Source organism: Muntiacus reevesi, chromosome X, assembly GCF_963930625.1.
Source record: "Muntiacus reevesi chromosome X, mMunRee1.1, whole genome shotgun sequence".
In the NCBI taxonomy this organism is placed as follows: domain Eukaryota; kingdom Metazoa; phylum Chordata; class Mammalia; order Artiodactyla; family Cervidae; genus Muntiacus; species Muntiacus reevesi.
In genome coordinates, this window is record NC_089271.1 from 132133684 (window position 1) to 132157510 (window position 23827).

Below are 23827 nucleotides of genomic sequence, written 5' to 3' on the forward strand. Positions count from 1 at the left end.
AAGTCCTCATTTCTTCATTTTTTCTTCGTGACACTTCTTATTGCCCGAAATTATCTTGCTTATTCAGTTGTATTTGTTGTTGCTGTTTAGTTGCTAAGTCGGGCGTGACTCTTTCACGACTGCATGGATTGTATCCCGCCCAGCTTCTCTGTCCATGGGATTTCTCTGGCAAGAATACTAGAGTGCATTGCCATGCCCTCCTCCAGGGGGTCTTCCCGATCCAGGAATCAAACTCTGTGTCTTCTGCATTGGCAGGAGGTTCTTTAACACGAGCGCCACCTGGGAAGCTGGTAGAACACACAGCAGATACTCAATACTCAATAAATATTTGCAGAATTAATGAATAAATGAACTAAAGGCCTAACATATTCAGTCTTGACCCAGGAATCCTTGCTTTTAAGATGAGGAGGTTGGGTCTCTAAGATCCTTTCCAACTCAGAAATTTTATACTTCCCATTCATATAACTCAAGTTTTAGATGAATTTTGAGCAGAGGGGGAAAAGCTGTCTATAACAAGGATCATGGTAATAAATATGCATTTATTAAATATATATACTATTTCTTAACTGTTTCCTGTTGGAAAAAAATTTGTTGTAGTGATTTCAAATATATAAAAAAGGTAGATAGAGTTTAGGAAGAGGAATGATAGTGTAACTTAAGTTGAAAAAAACTAATAGACATTCTTTTTACTATATCATTACCCAAAGTATCTTAAAACATTTTTTTAGTTTTATTAAGATTTAATTGACATATAACATTATGTAAGTTTAAAGTGTATAAATGTGATGATCTGATATATACTCAAGTATCTTGAGTAAAAATTACATATAATAGCTTTTTCATTTTCCACTGAGAAGGCCAGAGCAAGGCAGAGGCACTAGAATACTAACATTTTCATCAAAATGATGTAGCCTAAATTCTGGAGCCACTCTGCTCAGGATCAGTGTTCAGCTCTGCCTCTTAATACCTGTGAATCCTTATGGAAGTTATTTAACCTTCGGTGCTTCACATTGCACCTTTCTGAAATGAGGACACTCATGACACCTACCTCATAGGATTGCTGTGAGGATTAAATGAGATAATGTTTCTAAAGAGCTTAGCACAGTACCTGGTCCACCATAGCACTCAACAAATATTAACTCTAGTCTTTGAGAGTAATAAGGGAAACAGTAGTGTGTGTCACATCAAAGAATGACAAGCAAAAATGTCCTAGAGTGAGATGGGAAACTTAAAAGAGTTTAGAACCTTTGTAACATTCCTGAGGCTGCAGTGCTAATTACTAGCAAAGTGTTGGAGTTGGGCAAGATGGGTGTGGCTACTTAATGGGGTAGCTCCTGGCTATACATATTTCATGTGTGGGGAAATAGTTGTTAAAAAATTAGTTTTTCCAAGAATGTCAGGAAAGTTAAAATTCAAGTGAAATACAGTTTCCCGTGTCATGAATGTTATACATGGAGTTTGGATATAAACCCCACATATATATGTGGAGTTTGGATATAAACCCTACATATATATGGATATAATGTGGGGTTTATATCCAAACTCTGTATTAGGTTGGAGAAGGAAAAGGCTGCCCATTCCAGTATTCTGGCCTAGAGAATTCCATGGACTGTATAGTCCATGGGGTCACAAAGAGTCGGACACGACTAAGCAAGTTTCACTCACTGTATTAGGTAGTTCCAGTCCTTAGGGCCTGCATTAAAAAGAGAGGCAACCTTAAAACCATTTATGTCAGGTAGATAAATCACATTCTAAAACTTTAATCCCTGAGATGAAGTGGGTGGTGTGAAGATCCAAGGATCATTTAATCATAATACAGGACAGCTTCATTAGTATGCACTTTACTGATTGAGAATCTGAGAATATGCAGACCAAAACTGAGATTTTGCCCTCTTCATGGAAAAAAAAAATAGGGCTTTCCCTGGAAGCTCAGTTAGTAAAGAATCTGCCTTCAATGCAGGAGACCCCAGTTTGATCCCTGGGTCGGGAAGATCCCCTGGAGAAGGCAACGACTACCCACTCCAGGATTCTTGCCAGGAGAATTCCACGGACAGGGGAGCCTGGCAGGCTACAATCCATGGGGTCTCAAAGAGTCAGACACGACTGAGTGACTTTCACTTTTCATGGAAAAATAAAAACATTGTCAAGAACATCAGTATTATAAATATGACTGTATTAGAAGAGTATAAAGTACTTAAAGTAATAAACACTGTTGATGCCCTCTTCTACGTGCAACTGGTATGCTAATACATTGAGCTGTCTAAAAAGTTGTCCAAGAAAACCCTGAATGAACTTTTTCACCAACCCAACAGTTGTCCATAACAAAACATAATTATTAGTGACTTGAGTTAATGACTTAACAATATTTGTGTGCTTCCAATGTGCCAGGCTTCATTTGAGACACTGGGGTTCACCAACAAGCAAGACACGCCTAGTTCGTTCCTCCATGAGGTTTACATTCTAGCACGAAGGCAAATAATGGCTTACATTAATGGGGTGATACTATTTGAGTACAGGGTGCTGTGGGAATATTACAGAAATATCCATTCTAGTCTAAGATATGAGAAAAAGTCATCTGGAGAAAAACATTAATCTGAGATCTAGAGATTAGCAGAAGTTGCTTGGGAAAAAAGGACTTGGAGCATGGCGTGCTTAGACAGAAGAAATAGCATATAGGAAGTATTAGATGCCCTTAGTTGGCTGACTGTCTGCCTGATTAATAGAGTGGGTCTATCAAGGGTTTCTACGAACTCTTTGCCAGTCTAATTTGCACTTCTCTATATACTTGAAAGTAATAAAATTGTTTTTCTTTAAAAATATCCATGTGATTCCAAATCCTCTCAAATTCAAACAAAGCATTGCTTTTATTTTTAAAATGTCTTCTGTTCTAAACTTGATACACTCAATGGGTAATTCCTGCTCCCTATTTCTCTTCTGATTGGTCAAAAATGTAACGGTCTTCCATATGCAATTAATCCTTTAGAATTTTCATATTTTTCTGTACTATCACATTTGCCATTCTATCATATTACTACATAATGCCTTTGTAGTTAATTAGTAGTACTTAGCAAAACCTTTAATGTGTAGATAATAAAAACTACATCTTCTATGTCATTTCTTACACTCGTAGGGTATTGTGCAAGGAGAGTGCTGCTGGAGACAGTTCTCTGGTATATGTAAGTATATAATTTTAGGTTATTTCAGGTCAGTAAACCAGATCTCTAAACTTACCATGTCCAATACAGTAGCCACTAGCCACATGTGACTATTGAGTAGCTAGAATGTAGCCAGTCCAAGTTAAGATGTGCTGTAAGTATAAAATACACACTGGATTTCAAAGGCTTAGGACAAAAAAAGAGTAATATAAAATATCTCATTAATTCTTTTTTGTAATGATCACTTGTTGAAAATATTTTTATTTCATTGACTTAGATAAAATGTTATTAATTTCACCTGTTTCCTTTTACTTTTTAAAATGTAGCTATTTGGCAATTTAAAATTGCATGTGTGGCTAATGTTTTTGGCTCACATTGTATTTCTGTTGGCTGGTGCTGCTTTAGACTTTTTTATTTTGTGGGTGTTAGCGGAGGCTGAGGCTAGTCTGAAGTTGTTCTGTGGCTATTAGTAGGCATGAGGCATCATCACTGCTGATTAGAGAAGGTTTGACTTTTGGATAGAATCAGTTACCGAAACTGATCAACAACTGCGGATGCAATGGAGACTTTGTTGGACTGAAAGACTGGAGAAAGAAACTTGATCAGATGCTGTGCAGGTCTCACCTAACGATAAGAGGCAGAGACCCCCCACAATGCATGTTTATGAAACTGGGACCATTGTTCCCAAGAAGCTCCTGCTACTTACTTTGCCGTTGAAATCTTCTAATGTAAAAGAAAGCTAACCTGAAAAAATAGAAGGTGAGCCTCCCTATAAACAAGTTCCTATAGTCCCATTTACTATATTAAAGATCTAAATGTAAGACCAGAAACTATAAAACTCCTAGAGGAGAACATAGGCAAAACACTCTCCGACATAAATCACAGCAAGATCTTCTATGACCCACCTCCCAGAATATTGGAAATAAAAGCAAAAATAAACAAATGGGACCTAATGAAAATTAAAAGCTTCTGCACAACAAAGGAAACTATAAGTAAGGTGAAAAGACAGCCCTCAGATTGGGAGAAAATAATAACAAATGAGGAAACAGACAAAGGATTAATCTCAAAAATATACAAGCAACTCCTGAAGCTCAATTCCAGAAAAATAAACGACCCAATCAAAAAATGGGCCAAAGAACTAAACAGACATTTCTCCAAAGAAGACATACAGATGGCTAACAAACACATGAAAAGATGCTCAACATCACTCATCATCAGAGAAATGCAAATCAAAACCACAATGAGGTACCATTACACGCCAGTCAGGATGGCTGCTATCCAAAAGTCTACAAGCAATAAATGCTGGAGAGGGTGTGGAGAAAAGGGAACCCTCTTACACTGTTGGTGGGAATGCAAACTAGTACAGCCACTATGGAAAACAGTGTGGAGATTTCTTAAAAAACTGGAAATAGAACTGCCATATGACCCAGCAATACCACTTCTAGGCATACACACTGAGGAATCCAGATCTGAAAGAGACACGTGCACCCCAATGTTCATTGCAGCACTGTTTATAATAGCCAGGACATGGAAGCAACCCAGATGCCCATCAGCAGATGAATGGATAAGGAAGCTGTGGTACATATACACCATGGAATATTACTCAGCCGTTAAAAAGAATTCATTTGAATCAGTTCTAATGAGATGGATGAAACTGGAGCCCATTATACAGAGTGAAGTAAGCCAGAAAGATAAAGAACATTACAGTATACTAACACATATATACGGAATTTAGAAAGATGGTAACGATGGCCCTATATGCAGGGCAGAAGAAGAGACGCAGAAGTACAGAACAGACTTTTGAACTCTGGGGGAGAACGTGAGGGTGGGATGTTTTGAAAGAACTGCATGTATATTATCTATGGTGAAACGGACCACCAGCCCAGGTGGGATGCATGAGTAAAGTGCTCGGGCCTGGTGCACTGGGAGGACCCAGAGGAGTCGGGTGGGGAGGGAGGTGGGGGGGGGATCGGGATGGGGAATACGTGTAACTATATGGCTGATTCATGTCAATGTATGACAAAACCCACTGAAATGTTGTAAAGTGATTGGCCTCCAACTAATAAAATAATATTTAAAAAAAAAAAAAAAAAAAAGAAGTAAATGAATGGGAAGTATGGAAATGTCCTTGGCTTAAATGTAAATTAATACACTATACAAATTGGAGATACAAATGGTAGAAATACCAGAAAGTTATGTACTTTTGCTTTCTTTGCAGGTTTACCCCTTGTGTGATAGGTCTTGCAAATTGGTGGCACCAATTTCATGAGATTTGAAGTGTAATAAAAGGTCTATTGATTTTTATCTTTAAAAAAAAAAAAAAAAAAAGAATGAAGAAGGCAAACCCTGTTAAAAAATACCGTGCAGTTCTGTAGTGCTTTTCATCTTGAAGTACCTTAGTAATATTAATTTGCTATTCATTACAGTTTGTGAAATGTTGAATAGTGTGTTACTATCCTATTTACATGTTGGAGAAGAGTCAGAGAATGTAAAAGACTTGCCCAAATGACATAGTATTTAAGGGAGCTCACCTATTCACATGGAAGAAGTGATATGGAAGTCTTTTCAAAAGTAGTTTTGACATCATATTTCGCAGCTAATTATTTTGTGTACCCCTTAACTGCTTATGGCTCTGCGTGCGTGCTAAGTAACTGCTTATAGTCCAGTAGGGGGAGGCAGGTATGGACAGAATACCAGAGAGTATTTCAGGTGCTCTGGTGAGAGGAGTGGGTTTGAGATAATGACAGTATCTAAGACTTCTTTTTTTTTTTTTAAGATGTTTTCCTGTGGACCATTTTTAAAAAGTCTTTATTGAGTATGTTATAATATTGTTTCTGTCTTATGTTTTGTTTTTTTGGTGGCCATGAGGCATGTGGGATCCTAGCTCCTCAACCAGGGATCGAACCTGTACTCCCCACGTTGGAAGGTGAAGTCTTAACCACTGGACCACCAGGGAGGTCCCTATAGTTTCTAGGACTTCTGTAGCACTTCCTGTGTACCAGGTATAGTTCTAAGTGCTTTCATGTACAGTAACTTAGAATCCAATAGATAAGGAATTATTAGGATCCCCAGGTTACAAAATACAGGTGGGCAAAAAGAGATTCAGTCATTTGCCCAAGGTCACAGTGAGTAGCAGAACTTGGACAAACCCAGACAAACTTAGCTCTTCACTACTGCACTGAGGTGTGTGCACTGTCCCCTGGGTGGACAGAAAATACTTTCTAGGGAAAGTGACATTAGCTCTGAGTCTGATAAAAGGAGAAGCTGTTTGCTAGGATGCAAAGAAGGGGGCATTCTTATGATGATGATCATAGGAGCAGAGTCCTGGCAAAATAAAGCAGTCCCCACAAAAGAGACAGGTTTAGGGAAAAGGAGAGGGGAAGGTGGAAAGAAGGGGCATAGATTAGGCCCAAGCCTAGTTACAGGAAAAGGAAATGATTGTGAAAGGAGGAACCTTAAAACTGTTGACAAAGTGAGATTAGTGCAATATCTAAGGATTCATTTACCAAGGCTCCTGCATTCCCCTTTAGCACAGACAGCTGAAAAATCGTAACTGTATTTAAGTCACTGGTTGTGTAACCCTGGGCAAATCAGTTGTGTAACCCTGGGCAGATTCTCTGGGCCTCAATTTTCTCATCTGTGAAATCAAAGGCCAAAATGAAATGGTCTTTGCATTCCTTTCTAGCTCCAGTCTCCTGATTTCTATGAGTTCTAATGTGCAAAGAAGAAGCAATTTGACATTAAATGACATATTTAGATTTGCATTTGAGAAAGACGACACATTTTATAAGGTAGTATCATGGTACATTTTTTTAAAAAGGCGTCTTCAGTTGTTTTTTTTTTTTTTTTTCAGCTTTAAATTCTATACTTGCTTTGGACACTTCTACTTAAAGAATGTCACTGTAAGTCCTACAGGCACTTGGAGTAAGTACCTCCCACTCTCTTATGCTTAGCACACCTACCTCTCTGTTCCTTCTAATGTTTTCTTGTTTCTCACTTGGGAAGTGACCTCTTTTTTCCCCATTGTTCTTTTGGTGTCTCCTCTAGTAACTAAGGGCTTCCCAGGTGGCTCAGTGGGTTAAAAATCTTCCTGCAATGCAGGAGATGCAGGAGACCGTTCAATCCCTGGTCAGGAAGATCTTCTGGAGAAGGGAATGGCTACCCACTCCAGTATTCTTGCCTGGAGAATCCCATGGACAGAGGAGCCTGGTGGGCTACAGTCCATGAGGTCACAAAGAGTCAGACACACCTGAGCATGCACCGATTGTAACTAAGTCTTAAGTGATAACTAAGTCTTTCATGAGTCTAGTTTCCTCTGAGTTTTCTTAACTGTTTCCATTGTTTTAACTACCATCTCTCCAGAAATATATTCTAATTAACTGCTCTAGTTGTGTATCTCTAGTAGATATAGTCTCATTTAGAAATGACATGCCTCGAGGGGTTTAGGGGGGCAAAGTGGGTGAAGGGGGTCAAAAGGTACAAAATTTCAGTTATAAAATAAATAAGTCACAGAGATATAATGTACAGCATGGTGACTATAGTTAATAATACTATATTGCACATTTGAAAGTTGCTAAGAGAGTAGATCTTAAAGTCCTCATCACAAGAAAAAATTTTTTGTAACTATGTATGGTGATGGATGTTAACTAGATGTATTGTGGTCATTATTTCACAATGTATGCAAATATCAAATCATTTGTTGCACACTTGAAACTAATGTAATGCTATGTGTCAAATCTCAGTAAAAAAATTTAAAAATGACTTGGCTAAAACATGACTCTGCATCAAAATTTCTCTAAAGCCTTTCCTATTTATTAGAAAAAAGTCACATTATTTCCTTCTTTTAGTCTCAATATAGAAAAATCAGAAAGTACATAAAAGTAAAAGAATATAATAATCCCCAGAAATTCCCTGGCAGTCTAGTGGTTAGGACTCTGGGATTCCAGTGCTGAGGGCCTGTGTTAGATCCCTGGTGAGGGAACTAAGATTCCCATAAGCTGCATGGTGTGGCCAAAATAAATAAATAAAAGTAAAATAAAATTGAAAAAAAGAATAGAACCCACATAATCTCATACCTGAAAGAATAATCACTGTTAGTATCCTATTGTATAGTTTTCTTAACTATTTCTCTGTATGTGTATACGTGTGTGTGTGTGTGTGTTTATTGTGGGAGGGGTATCATAGTACCATTTTGTAATCTATCATGAGTATCTTTCCATTTCAACAGATAAAATCATGTATTATTTTTGAAAGAGTGTGGAGTATTCAGTTATATATTCATATATTTAACCAAATATCTGATGTTAGGATTTTATTTCCAATTTACTGATATGACAAAGTGTGATTGTATGAATTTCCATTGCTTGTGTCACACATACGACACATCACACGTGCTTGGTATAGTGGTTACTTGAACTTTGACATGTCACCTCAAAATGATTTTATTAATTTTGAGACCAGATCTTATATTTATTTGTGTCTCTCATAGAATTTAGCGTTGGCCTTTCATATGGGAAACGTTCAATAAATAGTTACTGAATGAATGGACAAATGAGGTGCACATCCCCAGGCAATCACTTACCTGCTTCCTACCACTCCAGGTTTGTTTTCATTTTCTAGAATTTTATATGAATTGAATCATATGGTATGTGCCCCTTTTTGTGTGGCATCTTTCACTTAGAATAATTCTTTTGAGATCCATCCAGGTTGTTAAGTATATCGGGTTGTAGCACTCTGGGGAGACAGACAACACTTGAGCACCACTTTCTGTAGAAGCGTGCCAATGAAGCCTCTCCATCACACAGAATTTATTCTGAGCCTTTGGTGCATATGTCACTGCCTGCTTGATCTCTCCTCTTGAGTATCTCAGTAACAAAGGTAACATGTCTCAAATGGACATCCTTACGCAATACAGTCCCCCACCCCCCCCAAAAAAAAACCCTCAAAAATCTGGTTTCTTCAGTCTTTCTCAGCATTGTGAATGACATCATCTTTCATCTAGTTGAATGGGTCTTCCTAGTTGCTGGGTCATCCTCTTAAATATATTTCTGTTCTCTCCGCCTTTTTTTTTTAGTCTCTTCTGCTACCACCCTATTCTAAGCTGCATCGTCACTTGTCTGCCTACTGCAGCTCTTCCTACCAGTCTCACTGCTTTTGCCTTTGCCCCTGTCCGACTCAGAGAAGTCATGCTGATTCTCAAACAGACATTGCTTCTTATCACTCTCACACTTCAGAACACTCAGTGGTATCCTTTGCACTCATCCTATAGTTCTATTTTTAGAACCCTTTGATCCCAAAGTGCCCAGGACATTTTTTACTTCTGACCCTCCCAATTTGAGCTCCTGTAAGAATGAAATGCATAGAAGCTGTGTTGAGAAGCCAGCTCTGAAAAGTTTTGACAGAAGAGGGCAGGGTTAGAGTCTTCCCAGAGTCCTGCATGCAAGATAGAGTTCATGTCGTTTATGGCTAATGTCATCCTTGATGTTAGAAAATCTGTACAGCTTCTTTAGGTCCTTTCCTGGCTTTGAGCTCAATCTTGATCTCTCCTTGAAGCCCAGTGAAGAGCTCACTGCTCTAAGGGGATGAAACATGTTTGTTTCACTTAGAAAGTCCATATTTATTTCTATATTTAAACACACACCCCACCCGACTAGGCTACTTGTCTAGGTTATTTTGTGAGCCACAGGGGAATAGAAACCTTCTTCCTTATTCTGTTTCTTAATTCACTCTTTGGAGTAAGTCAGGGGCTTAAGCAGGCCCCCTGTGGACTCTCCTTAAATAACAGTTCCATTCAATAACGGACCAGAAGAGTGTTTTAAAGAAATGCAAATTGAGCAGAGAGGCTAAAAAAGGTGTCCTGATACTTTTCAGTTTGTTCTCTAATCAGAGTTAATGCAATCGAATCCCCTTAGTTTCACATCTATTAGGCACACAGTAAGCTGGCAAATGCTTCCTGAGGGACTAGGCCTCAGCTGTGGCTGGGTGCTCTGTGGCATGTGTGCGCGTGTGTATGTGCGTGTCCATATCTGCCTGCATGGTCTCTGTCTTCTTGAATTTCTATAAATATATAATTAAATTCATCTTGTCAAACCACTAGGGGACTTGGTGGCAGAATTCTAAGATAACCTCCAAGATTCTTCCCCTCAGGTTTACACACCCTGTATATTCCCTTCCCCCTGAGTGTAGTCGATATCTATGGATATGCTTGGTGACCACTCTGATAACTGTTGCTGTTTAGTTGATAAGTTATGTCCAACTCTTTGTGACCCCATGGATTGTAGTCCACCAGGCTCCTCTGTCCATGGGATTCTCCAGGCAAGAATACTAGTGTGGGTTGCTGTGCCTTTCTCCAGGGGATCTTCCCAACCCAGGGATTGAACTCATATCTCCTGTGCCTCCTGCATTGGCAGGGCCACCAGGGAAGTCCCACTGTGATGATTAGGTTACTTTATAAGAAAACAGTGAACAGATTTTGAAGACATAATTAAAGTCCCTTCTGGAGGAGAGAGAAGTTCTCCTGTTGAGCACGATGAAATGAACAGCCCTGTTGTAAGCTGACTATGGAGAGGGGCAGTCTCTAGAGCCTGGAGATGCCCAGGGTGTCAACCCTACCACCCTGAGGAACTGAATCCAATCACCTGAATGAGCTGTAAAGAAGACTCTGAGCTCCACAGGTTAATGCTGCCTGGCTGACACCTTGATTTCAACTTTGTGAGACTCTGAGCATCACACCCAGCTCTGCTCTGCTTAGACTTCTGACCCCCAGAAACTGAGATAATACATGTGTGTAGTTTGAGACCAGTACCAGGTTTGTGGCAATTTGTTATGCAGCAATTAACAGTTAACTAATACAGAGGATATCCAGCTGCCATTTCAATTTTTCACTGTTATATTAGGCTTGTTACAGTAGATACAACAAAGTAGCACAGACTGGATGGCTTAAACAACAATAAGGAGAAATTTATTTTCTCACAGTTCTCATAGAGCCTGTGTGTCTGAGACTGAGGTGTCAACAGGTTTGGTTTCCTCTGAGGCTTCTTTCCTTGTCTTGCAGATGGCTGCCTTCCCACTGTGTCCTTACATGGTCAGTGTGTATGCCTGTGTGTATCCTAATTTCCTCTCATAAGGACAACAGTCATGAGTGATTAGGGCCCACCCTAAAGATCTCATCTTAATTTGATTACCTATTTAAATAGTTTATCTCCAAATAACATTAACATTCTGAGATACTTAAGATTCAACATATGAATTTGGGGGCTGGGGTACAGTTCAGCCCATAAGGTGTGTGTGTGTGCTCTAACTCTTTGCAACCCCAAGGACGGTAGCCTGCCAGTCTCCTCTGTCCAGAGATTCTCCAGGTAAGAATACTGGAGTGGGTTGCCATTCCCTCCTCTAGGGGATCTTCCCAACCCAGGGATCAAAGCCTCGTCCCCTGCATTGCAGGCAGGTTCATTACCGCTGAGCCACAGGGGAAGCCCACAGCACACAATAGCCATCACCATTTTCAGCATTCTTTTCACCATTATTATTTTGTTTTCACTTGTGTTCTTATTTCTTGAACCTCAGTTACATCTCCCCATTCTTCAGAGTTTGTCCTATTTTATTACAAACTCTGTCTAATTCTTGACAGTTTTGGCTACAGGGTAACTTGTGACATCTTTCATAATTACATCCCTAGCTTTTAGTGGCCAATCAGTCTAAGAAAAACATTATTTTACATTTTATATATAATTTTTACAAGTTTACAAGGTACTTTCACATGACTGTTTTTTTTTTTTTTTTTTGAAACCTGGAACAATGCTATGAGGCAGATCAGTCCAATATCTTCATCACCCCACTCTAAATTCAGGAAGACGCATTCAAGAGAAATGGTGGTGCTAACGTAACATAGCTCATGTCTTCTGACTCCAAGTCAGGGTGCTCTGTCTGCTAGATTAACTATTCAAAGCATTCTAACCCAAACAGCAACTAATTCCTATCAGATAAGTCTATTTGTAATCTATTTCATTCCTATCCGATTGTTCAAATGCAGATTCTATAACTGCCCCCATCCTTGCTATGTATCTGGAGGATTTTCTCATAGTGTGAATTGGGGAGGCTATGGCCACACGTGATTACCCTATTTTCCCATTATTTCTGTTTGAAAACGTATTGTAAAACTACCCCACTTAAACTTTTTTATGGCCAGGATGAAGCAGTATCTTGGATGTATTTCACCCTGTTGTATTTACTTGTTTATTTTTAACTTAACGTGCCAGATTTTTCACACACACTGAAATCAATTGCTTTAAACACATCTCATCAATGAGACTGTAAACTCTCCTAACAGGTGCTTTCTACCTAAGAGGCATTTTGTGTGTAACATAGGTATATGGTGATAATTATTAAATAAGCATGGTGGAGAAGCCAATGAATGCATGCATGTCTGTTAACAAAGATGCACTGTGTTGAATCCACTGACACGCAGGTAAAAGATAATATAAATTCCACGTGCATTTGGAGTTCTCTCTTTTTACCAGTATGGTAAAGTATAACAATGTGGTGATAGCTTTAGTTCTTGTCAGTTTTTGAGTAACTGATTATTTCAAAGTTACTTAAAAAAAGCTTCTGTCCTGAGTGGCACAAGTAGGGCAGCTCGTTTGCTCTGCGTGCGGAATCGACATCAAGAGATTTCGGAAGCATAATTTTTGCTAATGGGGCAGCTGGTGATCGTTGGTCCTGGCGCCCCCACTAAAAAAAAAAAAAAAAAAAAAAAGCTACTTAAAACGCACTACTAGAATTTCAGTGGAGGGAATTTGAAATACCAAGTCAGCAACGTTAAGCTCTCAGACACCTGACCAGTTTACTGGTAGGCAAAGAGAAATACTAGAAAACATAAAGAACTACCGTCCCACACCCACCCCATCCCTTTCCTTAAAAAACAAACAGTGAGTGAACTGGTTGCTAACAGCACTCTCCCATTATTTTTCTGAGGAGAAGTCTGGAATTATAAGAAAAGGCAAAGGAAGAAGTGTAAGAAGGTGGCCCCAGGCTATAACCGTCCAGAAGGCAAAGAATGAATAGAAGACCTGCAAGGGGGAAAAACAGGCTTGACTGGGGTTTTTGTTGGGGGCTTGGCTGGCAGAACTGGGGGGAGAGAGTCAAGACTGTGACTCAGAATAGCAGCTCTACCAGTTTGGAAAGAGCGTGGCACAGCGGTTAAGAACTTGGGCGCTGGAATCACGCTGCTTGGGATCCTGGGCCCTGTTCTGCCCCTTACCAATTATGTAACCTTGGGCAAGTAATAATTTGTCTTTGACACCTCAGTCTGGGCAGTTGTGAAATGGAGATAACACTACCTGTGGACCTTGCGGAGTAGGTGTGAGAGTTCAGTGCGTTCGTAATTCAGCGCTGGGTGCTTAGCAGACGCTGGGTAAAGGGTCGTATATGTTCTTCTTTCTTAATTGTCTGTACCTCCCGCGGGGGGAAAAGAAGAAGCGCATTTGAAGAGGGATGAACAGTAGTTGCGTGACATCCCGGGTCAGGCTCCTTCTGAGGTGCGCGCCCCACCGAGGTGAAGCGGCGGGAGCGGACACCTTGCGCCCGGGCCCTCAGCGACCACGAGGGGCCGCGACAAGCGCGGGCAGGAGGCTCGGGGCGGGGGCGCTCCTCCTGGCTGGCGCGCCGTGTCCCCGGGTATTTGACAGTTTTCACCTCTTCTGTCTTGGGTCCCAGGGGCCGTGTGTGCTCTAAGCCGAGTGTCCTGGTTTCCGAGGCGTGGGGGCCACTGCGCGGCCCGCCCGCCTCCCGCCCCTCCTCGCCACGCAGCGGGCGGCCGCGGAGTTGCGCTCGGACCCTACACTGGGTCCTACCCCAGCTCCCCCGCCTCCCGCGCAGGCGCCGCCGGGGCCGCCCCCGCCGCCATGTTGCCCCCGCCCGCGCGCTCCCTCCCCCTCCCCTCCTCAGCTGGGCTCCCGCCCCCTCCCCCTACCGCCCGCCCCCCCGCCCCCCCTCCCCCGGTGAGGTCAGGCGGAGGCTCCGCCGCTGCGGCCGCAGCAGCGCCGCTCCTATTCCGGGGAACCCTGGGGACGGAGCGTTTCAAATCAGCGGAGCGGCGTTCGAGGTAGGGTCCGTGCTCTCCGCCTACCGGAGAGCGAGGCGAAGTGACCCCGGCGAGCGAGGGGGTACGGAGGACTGGGGGGCCGCTGCCTCGCCGCAGGACGGAGCCCCGGCTGCGCCGCGCGCGACTCGCTGGTCGGCCCTCGGAGCGCAGCGGCAGGCGGACGGGCGGCGGGACGCCGGGACGCGGCAAACAAGGTGAGGCAGGGTCCTGGCGTGGCAGCGGCTTCCTCGGCCGCCTTCGCGCCCCGGGGACCCGGCGAGGCCAGGCGGCGCGCGGTCCGGAGTTGCGACCTGCAGGCGGACAGGGGGTTACCTCCGCTCCTTGCACGCCCTCCCTCCGTCCCCACAACCCGTTTTCTCTCACTTGCGGGTGTACGCCCTCCTGCCCGCACCTCTCATCGCTCCCTCCCCGACTCGCTGGCTCCGCCCGTCGCCTAGGTTCTTGGAGGACCACTGCGCCTAGTTTTCCTTTCCTTCTTTGTTACCCCTCTAAGATCTCCTCCTCCGGGGCTGTCGCTGCCCTTGACGCTCTGGGGTCTCTCTGCCCTCCGCGGGCCCCGCTGTCTCTTGCCTTCCTACAGTTTCTGCTTTGTGGCTCCTAATCCATCCCTCCCTCCGAATCTTCTAACTTGGGAGGCTTCGCTGCTGGCTCCCGAGTCAGGAGCACCCTCCTCTCTTCCTCGAAGCTTTTAACTCTGCTTTGAGCGTCTTCATCTCTAAAAAGTCTCGGCTGCTTTGGATTAATCACAGTTCGCTAATGATTTTTTGGAAGCTTCCAGTCTACTGTACTGTGTACTGAAAGTGATGGGAACGAGCCTTTAGTAAACATCATCTAAAGAACTTGCAAGTTTGTTTTTTCCCTAGTGTTCAGTAACTTAGTCCAAGAACCACCAGCACTGAGAATGGATGTATGTATGTTTGTCTTTAATCCTAGCACATGGTCCTCCGTCTGATTCTTCCCACGCTGCCAAGCAGGCCGTAGAGAGAGACAGTGGGAGGGACCTTGATGCTTGGCTCCATTTCTCCTGCAAACTGGCGTGTTCAGCGTTTCGGTGTTGTCAGAGGACTAGTAGTTTGGGATAAAGTCACTCAAGTTAGCCTAAGCTAGCTACCAAACCCACTGAATTGGAACTGACAGACTCTAGGGTTTAAAAACTGTCTCTGTTGGGAGGGTCCCTGCCTTTTTTTTTTTTTAAGAAGCCAAAATTTCTTACTGCAGATCACATATTTGTATGTACCCTCAAGAAGCAAAATTTAAAAACCATGTCAAAGGGACGACTTTTCTGTTTGCTGAAGTTAGTTTCACACAGCACCAGCCTACTGCCTTCTCCCCGTGCTCCCATACTGAGGTTCGTTTACTCACTTCCATGCTCTAATTAGCTCGTGAAGAAAATTGAATGAAGAAGCTGGACGTGGAGGCAGATACAGTGAACTAGCACAGGCCGACCTTGGCGGCTGTGTTCCTGGAAATGGGCTGTATCCAGTGTTGAAGTTTGAAAACTGAGAAAAATGAAATAATTCATTAAGTAGTTATAGGTATGACATCATTTTACATTTAAAAATATTAGCTTCCTTGTCTGCATTTTTAAAATTAATCTCCTTACATTTAGCAGTGATAGAATTGTTTACTTGGTGTGTGACCAGGTGTTGTCATTGACACAGTGTGCACTAATTGGCAATCATCTCAGAAAAAACCAAGTTGTGAATGAAAGTGACAGCTAAATTTCACTGTCCTGGGAGCATTTTTTTTTGGCCAGGAGACAATGCATGTTGTTTCTGCTGCAATATCAAATGATGTATTTTTAAAATAGATAAATAAGAGTCTCAAATTCCCAATGCTTTTAATCTGCCATTTTTATAAGCACCTTTTAAGAAAGGGTGGTGTGACAGTATCGAGTTTATGGTGATGCTCTGAGGAAAGTGGTCTTCACAAGAATATTAAAGAATATTTATATATTAAAGTTAATATAAATATTAGCTGATCATCAGTTTAGTTATATGGCTTTCAGTTGATATGTAATTTCCCTCATTCATTTGCTAAATTTCTGACTTCTCCTTAGTTCTTTTGAAAAATGGATATACTTGGGAAAAGGGATTTATACCAATAGGCCTACCCTTCTAAATCTGTAATTTTCTTGGCAACCCTTTCTGGAAAGATATACAAACTTGCCAACTGTTTCAAAGAAAAGAGTTTATGTTACTATGTCATTTTTTTTTTCCTTTTGTAATTATTACTGATACTAAGTCTAAGCTAAGATTGCCCTAATATGAACTATTTATGTTTGCCAGAAAAAAATAAAGGTGGATATGAGTTTGTCTTAGGCATTTTGCTCTGAATCTTTAGACTCTTACTCAAAATGTGTTTGATAATCCACCTGGTACATCCAGGAGTTATCAAACCAGATATTTCCGATGTTAGTAAACATAATTGAACATAATTGCACTTTGCTACTCAATTCTCTTTTTCATTTCTTTACATTTTAAATTACTTTTCTTCATGTAATTTGACTTACATTAGTGAAATGAGACTAACCAATTTTTTTAATTGTTTGATTTTATTGATGTTTAATAAACTGCTACAGTCTCCTTGAAGTATCTTCTCTTAAATCCATTGGTTGGAGCTGGTATATTTTTCTTGCCGTGAACTAGCACAACAACTTGTCAGGTATCCTCAGAGCTCAGAAAAAAAATGTAGAAAGAATTTTGAAAAATGAACAACTCTAGAGGAAACATCTCAAAATTAGATGAAAAGGTTTTCTCAAGTTACTGACATTCATAGCAGTCAGCTCTTAAATATATTCTTCATTCATTTAATAATTTATTTTACAAAATCTGTTGGGCACCTTCTATTTGCCAGGCCCTGTGCTAGCCACAATGGCAAATTATAAGAGGTGTAATCCTTGATCTTCTGGAGTCTCACAGAGGCTATATTCCACCAGAGAATATGGACAGTAGGTAAGGAAACAAATGAAGATCCTTATAGATGGTAGTGAGAACAATGGTGGAAATACTATGAGATGGAGAACTGGAAAGGGCCTTTTTAGCAAGGGTGGTTTGGAAAGGCCACCCTTTCCAAAGGTGACCTTTGGACAGAGATGTAAAAGAAGAGAGATCTCTCTTACCTTGTCAGCTTACCTCATCAAGAGCTGAGAGAAGAGTAAGAGCCAAGACCTTGAGGCAGAAAAACAAACTTGAGATATTTGAAGAACAGAAAACAAGCCAGGATGGATGGAACCTAGTGAGCTTTAAAGGAGTTAGGGAGCCTGGAAGGAGTCAGTAATAGGTAATGCAGGGCCTACAGAGTCTGAGAAATAATTTGATTCTCAAAAATAGCGGGAAACCATTGGAGAGTCTTTGTTACCTACTTTTCTGTGGAAGGTCAATGACTGAAAAAAAAATTAGTGGATTTAAATAAAATTTGTTTTGCAGAGGGTAAATAGAATATCTAGCTACTCAATTGTTTAAGAGAATGAAAATCTTTGATATGTATAAAATAGGTAATTGACTTCTTTCCCTCTGCTTAGATAAAGGAGTAAGGGGATGGGAACTCCAAGGTGAGTAAGTTATGAAGCAGTTGAGTTTGTACTGTCACATTGTCCGCCAGAGCCCTGCGGTAAGTTGTCACCAGCCTCATTAAAGATCAGATCATCGTTCAACTTAAGAATTTGTTTGGGACTTCCCTGATGATTCAGTGGCTAAGACCCTGTGCTCCCAGTGCTGGAGGCCTGGGTTTGATATCTGTTTAGGGAACTAGACCCCATATGCTGCAACTAAGACCCAGCATTTGTGTGTGTGTGTGTGTGGGTGTGTGTGTGTGGGTGGGTCATGTCCTACTCTTTGTAACCCCGTGGACTGTAGCCTGCCAGGCTCCTCTGTCCATAGAATTTTCTGGGCAAGGATACTGGAGTGGGTTGCCATTTCCTACTCCAAGAGATCTTCCCAACCCAGGAATTGAACCCTTGCATCCTCTACATTGGCAGGTGGATTCTTCACCACTGTGCCACCTGGGACACAGCCAAATAAAGAAATATGGTAAAATAAAGAATTGTAAAAATTTTTTTTCTCATGGAAATATACTTTGGAAGGTTGGAAATTTTATTTGCATGTGAAGAAACAACTTAGGTTTTAGAAATGGCCTTTGGGATTTTAAGAGGAGCTTGCCACTTTCCTTTAGCTGTTGCCTTCTCCAATGTTTTCAAATTGTCATGGCTTTATTCTTTGAGAGATTAGAGTTTTCTCTATTCCTTGAGGATTAAATGAATTTACACTTGGCATTTATTTTGTTGCCCTGAGCTCTTGCTTGAAAGCAGTCCAGCTTGGAGGTCTAATTGGCCCCAAATAAGAATGTAGATAGTCATTGACATTCCATAGGGATAAATCTGAATATTGTGAAGCAGAAACCTGCCAAATAACCTTCAGTGACTCCTGCAGGGTCAAATTCCAACTCCTCAACTTAACACTCAAGGATTCGCCATGATAGGACTGCTACTGCTGCTCCTGCTAAGTCGCTTCAGCCGTGTCTGACTCTGTGCGACCCCATAGACAGCAGCCCACCAGACTCCACCGTCCTTGGGATTCTCCAGGCAAGAACACTGGAGTGGGTTGCCATTGCCTTCTCCACATGATAGAACATAGGCCTACTATCCCAATTGTCCTTCTTATTCTCTTAACAAGAAATTCTCTGTTGGTTTAAATGGATTTTACCTAGTTTGGAACTTTTGTGCTTAGCATTATTCTTGGCATGGAGTAGGTGCACAGTAGCGGCCTTTTGAATGGATGCCATGCCATCATCCATTTCAAAAGCCCTCTCTTTTCATTTCTGTCCTTGCAAATCCCAATGCTAGTCAAGGAACAGTTCAAATTTTATATCTTATTACCCCTGACCCCGACCTGCTCTCCTCTAGATGTGAACAGCAGTCCTACACACTTACCATCTTGCATGTCATAATCATCTTTATTTGATGCTGGGCTATTTCCCCACTGGGCTCTGGCTGCATGAAGGCAACCTGCATGAACCTTGTCTGGTTCATGTGTCGTCATCTCCGGAGCACCTGGCATGTGGTATATCCTCTATAAATAGTTGTTGAATAAGGAATAAATGCTGCTTTGTGCCGTTTTACCTATTATTGTTTTGGATACTTTAATTGTTTATCACTGTTTAACTTATCACATGTTTGTCTGGTGCCATCAAGCAGTTTCTGAGAGAGGCCATAGATCATAGTTGTTGAGAGCACAACTGTGGAGCTTGGCTGTCTGGGTTCCAGTGCAGGCTAGGAGTCTTACTTGCTGGGGGATACTGTGTGAGTTAACCTCTCTATACCTAATAGTTTTCATCTGTAAAATAGGAATAAGATAACTTCCTTCTTAGAGTACTTAGAAGGATTAAATGAGTTAGTTACATCTAAAATTTGTTACTTGCAATTTTTAATTAAAAGGGTGTGATGAAAATTTAATTTGGTAAGTTAGGTGCCAAAACTCAGGTGGTGACAAAATTTGACTTAAACCGATGTGAGGGTATTTGATAGCTTTTATTCTATTTAATGTTAATATTTATTTGGTTTTGTTGTAGCACTAGTAATGTGTTTATGGGGCAGTGCCTCAGACCTTGCTGAGGTATTACATAATATATCATATATGCAGGTTGAAGTGAAAGTGAAAGTCGCTCAGTTGTGTCCGACTCTTTGCGACCCCATGGACTATACGGTCCATGGAATTCTGCAGGCCAGAATACTGGAGTGGGTAGCCTTTTGCTTCTCCAGGGATATGCAGGTTACTGCCTACCTAAAAGTCTGGACATTTTTGAATTTGGAAACACATCTGGCACCAAGGTTTTCAGATAAGGGATTGTATACCTTACACAACAGTGCTTAAATCAAGGCCTTGCACGAAGTAAGTCATTGCTGTTGGTTGGGATTAGGGAGGTAAATATGCTGTTTTATCCTTCCCAATACCTCTCTCACAATGGTTACCATGTAAATATATGCTGATTTATTCATGCAACAACTCTGGATACAAGACCGGCTGTATGAGCCTCATTTTATCATAGGAAAACAGATATGGCTGGGTCACATGATTGAAGGGAGCCAAGACCCCAGTCTTTCAATGGTCTTTCATGTAGTACCAATACAAGTATTTATTTTTTTGTTATTCTTTTGTTATTTAAAACAACGCATGCTTCTTTAGGGCGAGTCTTTTGAGGGGGGGTTAGTGGAAAGGATGCAGTTAAGAATCTAATATGATTAGACACTTATTCCGTGCAGTTGTTAAACATTTCTTGAACTCTTCATGTATATAGAAATCTGTATTAAAAGCCAGAGAAAGGTATGAAACAAATGAGGCATGGTTCCTGGTCTTCAGTAGTTTCAGCATCATGCATGGTTACACAGGAACACAGGTGTCCATTACAATCCCTTATTTTCCTCCGTAAGTTGGAAATCATTAAAATGTACAAAGGAAAACACAACAGTCAGTGGAAAACTCGTTTTAGTATTCCCTAAATGGAACTGATTTTTAGTTGCCCTAACTACTCCCTACTCCCTACAATATGATCTCTATATGACATCCTGGCAGCCTTTTCCTTCCACCTAGACTAAGCAAAATATGTTTTTTATTGTTCTCCTTTATCAATATTTGTAAATCATAATTGGTATATTTCCTTTGTCCTTTTTCTTTTGTGGATTTCAGAGTATAAAGTGTCTCAAAAGATTTTTTCTGGAATGTTCTTAAAGTTGAAAACTAGTCCTCAAAGTCATTCTGCCTATTCATTCAACAACTATCAATACTTACGAAGTAACTTATTATATTCCTGGCATTGCACTTGTTCACACACATGGACTCTGTCCAGTGCTCTTTCCATCTATCTGGAGCACACTGGGTATACTGGATGAGCAGGGTGGTGACATGATAGTGTGTATGTAGTAGGAGCTACAAAATAAAGCAGCTGGTGTTTTCTTGGAGCATTTATTTATTTATTTATTTATTTATTTTAAATATATTTTTAATTTATTTATTTGGTTCTGCCAGGTCTTCCTTGGGGCATGTAGGATCTAGTTCCCTGATCAGGGATCAAACCCGGGTCCCCTGCATTGAGAGTGTGGTGTCTTACCCACTGGACCACCAGGGAAGTCCCATTGGAGCATTTATTATACACATTTAGAAGAAATTCAAATACAGTGTGCTTTAGAATGAAGTATTCATGATAAAAATTTTGAGGTAAAACCGAATACTTCAGAGAAAGGCTGCCTGTAAGGGTAGCTGTGATAACCCTGGGGTGACTCTTTGAAAATCACTAAGGCCACACTGTGCCCTTTGAGTCTGTTCCTTTAGTCAAATACCCATACATTTTCATAGCCTTAAAATCCTGTAATAACCTACAGAAAAGGTAATTGTTGTTTAGTTGATCAGTTGTGTCCGACTCTTTTGTGACCCCGTGGATTGTAACCCACCAGGCTCCTCTGTCCATGTGATTTCCCAGGCAAGAATATTGGAGTGAGTTGCCATTGCCTTCTCCAGGGGAATCTTCCCAAGCCAGGAATCAAACCTGCATCTCTTGCATTGGCAGGTGGATTCTTTACCAATGAGCCACCAGGGTACATCAGAAAAGGCAATAAACATCCATTTCTCTCCCTCCCACCCCCGCCCCCATATTGTATAATTTCTTTTAGTTCAAGGAAACACTCTGGTTGTTTGAAAATGACCTAAATCTTAAAATGTGTCAGGTGCTAACTGAGGTCCTAATGTTGAGGGGTAGTAGCTATGATTGATAGTGAAGGGCCTGCCAAGGGACTCCTGTTTTCAGAAGAAAGGTGTTAGAATTGATGGGATCGAAGCTTTGCCCCATTCTATGCACACTCGCCTGTGTCACTGACGGAAGTTCAGTTTTGCTAACTTTAAAGCTGCTTTCAGTGCTTCCCTGGTGGTGCAGTGGATAAGAATCTGCCTGCTAATGCAGGGAACACGGGTTCAATCCCAGGTCTGGGAAGTTTCCACATGTCACAGAGCAACTAAGCACAACTACTGAGCCTGCGCTCTAGAGCTTGCACTCTGCAGCTACTGAACCCACGTGCTGCAGGTACCCAGTGCAACTAAATTTTTTTTTTAAAGCTGCTTTCATTTGTAATACATTCACTGTACAAATGATATTGCCGGTTGCTGGCTACTGAAATATTTAATAGTAGAGGGAAATTATCACGGCTTATGTGCTTTTGAGGTTGATAAAAGGTTCCTGGAGTTTGAGGTGGTTTTGAAAAGGGGCAGGCAGTGCATCAGAGGTGTGCCTGTTACAAAGCAGTGATTTGCTTTCCTCCAGATGAGAAAGATGGAGAGAAAAGCAAGTGAAGAAAGGGGGTGAATGTGAATGGAGTAAGTCTAAGAGTAATATCTTTCAGCTCGTTTTTATTATTGCTGTCCCACCCTTCTTAGTGCTATTGCATGACAGTTCCCGTGGCCTGAACTTGTAATGTGTTACTGCCAGAAGATCATAAGGACCTGGGTATAGAGGGGTGATTAAAGGAATGGTTTTTATAGTCTCTGCATGACATGCATTTATAGTCTTTTCAGGAGAAGAGAGTAAGAGAGTTGTAGTGCTTTGCTTCGTAGTCTCACTTATTTCTAAAGAATGCTTCATTTCAACCAAGTTTTCTGTCCCGCTCTTGTCTGTCTCTCAGTGGGAAGGCTGTAGAATTCAGTGGTTAAGATCTTTGGCCTGGGAATCTCAGGCTGGGATTCAAATCCCAACTCTGCCTTTTGTTGGCAGTGTAATCTGGGGCAGCTCCATTTACCTCTCTGAGCCTTGTTTGCCTCCTCTATAAGCAACTTCATCTGTTGGTTGTAAGGATTAAGTGAAAGAGTGCATATAAAGTGCTGAGCCCAGTTCAAACCACATAGTAGATATAGTTATGATTGTCTCTTTTAGTAGGTTGATGGCCTAACTGGTTAAAACTCTTGGAGCTTTGACATTCTATATGAACCAGAAATCTGAGGGAAAAGTTGCATCTTTCCTTGATACTGCCTTCATCTCAGCGAGAATGCTATTTTCTGAATATGATGCTTTTGAATGGTGGTGTTGGAGAAGACTCTTGAGAGTCCCTTGGACTGCAAGGCGATCCAACCAGTCCATCCTAAAGGAAATCAGTCCTGAATATTCATTGGAAGGACTGATGCTGAAGCTGAAACTCCAATACTTTGGCCACCTGATACGAAGAACTGACTCTTTGGAAAAGACCCTGATGCTGGGAAAGATTGAATACAGGAGGAGAAGGGGACAACAGAGGATGAGATGGTTGGATGGCTCACTGACTCAATGGATATAAGTTTGAGTAGGTTCCTGGAGTTGGTGATGGACAGGGAAGCCCGGCATGCTGCAGTCCATGGGGTCACAAAGAGTCGGACACGACTGAGCAACTGAACTGAACTGAACTGAACTGAGACCATTTAGAGGTAGCACTAGTTTTCTGGCAGATAAGAGAGTTTGTGGTAAATGTTTGGCTTATTATTTATTCAAAGGTGGCAACACTTTGAATGTGAGGAAAATGTCAGTTTTAAAATATGATTGACCCCATATATGCATAAAT

General features: G+C 41.4%; 1 protein-coding gene and 1 non-coding gene across 4 annotated transcripts in view; both read left to right on the plus strand.

Moving 5' to 3' along the window:
- Positions 1–12750: 12750 nt before the first annotated feature.
- On the plus strand, positions 12751–12883 carry LOC136154968 (U11 spliceosomal RNA). Its single transcript, XR_010660662.1, has one exon. It is a non-coding gene; the product is annotated as a U11 spliceosomal RNA (small nuclear RNA).
- Positions 12884–14167: 1284 nt separating this feature from the next.
- The window catches only part of KLHL13 (kelch like family member 13), a 194836-nt gene continuing 185176 nt past the window's right edge, over positions 14168–23827 (plus strand). For 2 of the 3 annotated variants that reach the window (XM_065916153.1, XM_065916155.1), the window contains exon 1: positions 14319–14450. The gene's annotated coding sequence lies outside the window, so the exon portion shown is untranslated. Of the gene's footprint in view, positions 14451–23827 lie in introns of all 3 variants that reach the window. The other variant, XM_065916156.1, reaches the window with a different exon arrangement.